The 1,885-nt window shown below is 43.9% G+C and overlaps 1 non-coding gene across 1 annotated transcript; it reads left to right on the top strand.

The window, feature by feature from the left end:
• The first annotated feature begins 611 nt into the window (after positions 1–611).
• On the top strand, positions 612–725 carry trnal-caa (transfer RNA leucine (anticodon CAA)). Its single transcript has 2 exons — positions 612–649; positions 691–725. It is a non-coding gene; the product is annotated as a tRNA-Leu (tRNA).
• The last annotated feature ends 1,160 nt before the right edge of the window (positions 726–1,885 follow it).

Below are 1,885 nucleotides of genomic sequence, written 5' to 3'. Positions count from 1 at the left end.
CACAGTACAAACAATCCCCATTTCTCCACCTCCATTGACATACAAGCCTGAACAACATTCTGACTGTCATAACTCATCCATGATGGAATGATGAAACAGACACAGGAGACCGAACGGCCTTTCCGCACGATGTCTCATTTCCTTGTGAACCTTGTCACATCTTCGCTTTATCCCAAAATCATGAGATTACTGAGCCTTGTAGTCTACTTACCAACATCCATCTGTAAAGCAGCGTTGCCGGGTATAATTAAAACCTCCTGCGTTCAGTTTCTGTTGACATTGTTGCGATCAACTCCCACCCAGTTTTTAGATTCAGTCCTGTCTATAAACGTTTATTTCTCCGCTTCCCTAAATGTGAAAGCGATGAGACTTCCAAGCGTTCTCATCCATTTCAACAAACGTCCTTCCCAAATTCTTGCCGAGACGCGTCTCACGAGTCTTTGAATTGTAATATTTTACAGCTTCACTCTCCACAGAAACTGCCTAATCTGAGCAAACTGTAACACTCTCGCTTTCATTTCCGATTGACAGGATGATATATGTGTTTGTGTGGATATGACTTTCCTTACAAATCAGGCATTTATTCCGTTCTCAAACACACATCAAAAGTTGTCAGGGTGGCCGAGTGGTCTAAGGCGCCAGACTCAAGGAATGAAAGTCCATCCGACAAACGGGAGTGTTCTGGTCTCCATCTGGGGTCGTGGGTTCGAATCCCACTCCTGACAAAATTTGTCTTTAAGCATTCAATCGAGGCGACGTTATTTCTGCAAACAAACCCTGGGTTTTTGAGGTGGATTAGAAAAACTGTTGGAGGATAAGATTATGTTTTTTGTCACTGTTCATCGTATTGCAACAGATCACCGTACACCGAATTCTGAGTGAGTGATTTATTCAGAAAACAAAATCACGGTGAAGCATCTCGTCCCGAAACGCCGACTGCTTACGCTTTTCCACAGATGCTGTCTGGTCTGCTGAGCTCCTCCTGGCATACTCAGCTATTCAATATAGAAAGGTTTCTGAAGTGAAATCATTGGTTGTCAGATTATTTAATGGATGGGTATGTGAGCGTACATTATCACCTGTTGATCAAAGGTCTGATTGCTGATGGGTAGTAACTGTTTTTGAACGTGGCCGTGCGAGTCCTGAGGCTCCTGTACCATCTACCCGATGACAGCAGCGCAAAAAGAGCATGGCAGGATGGTGACGACCTCTGACGGTGGATGCTGTTTTCCGATTACATCATTTTATGTGGATCTGCTTAATGTTTGGGAGTGCATTTCCCGTGATGGACTGGGCCGAATTCACTAACTTTTTAAAGATTTTCCTTCAAAGGTACGGTATTTCCGTACCACGTCTTGATGCAGACAGACAATATACTCTCTACGACACATCTATAGAAGCTCATCAAGGTTTTTGATGTCATGCTGAATCTCCGCAGTCTCCTAAGAAAGTAGAGGAAAGAGTCATACCAACAATTTAATGTTACTGACATGTCCCACCTCTGATCCTCCAAGGAGAACTGGCTCAAGGACCTCTGGTTTTCCCTCTGCTGAGGACAACAATCAGTCCTTGGTCTTGCCGACATAGAGTGGTAGGGTGTTGGCATATCTTGTTTAAAACGATCCCCTCTTAGTTGAATTGTATGCCCTAAGAGGGGATCGTTTAAAGACATGTAAACCCTGGAATGGAGATAACTTCTGCGTACTCTACCATTCTCTATGCCTCAAAATCTAAGAAACGTCTATTAGATTCCCCCTCACTTCTGATGCTCCAGAGAAAGAGAACAAGTTTGCCCAAACTTTCGCTATTGCACAAACCGTCTAATTCAGGTAGCATCTTGGTGATGCTCTTCTGCACACTCTCCGAATCCGCGTCATCCTTTCTC

Source organism: Hemitrygon akajei, unplaced genomic scaffold (genome assembly GCF_048418815.1).
Source record: "Hemitrygon akajei unplaced genomic scaffold, sHemAka1.3 Scf000098, whole genome shotgun sequence".
In the NCBI taxonomy this organism is placed as follows: Eukaryota; Metazoa; Chordata; class Chondrichthyes; order Myliobatiformes; family Dasyatidae; genus Hemitrygon; species Hemitrygon akajei.
This window is presented reverse-complemented; position numbering and strand designations above follow the sequence as displayed.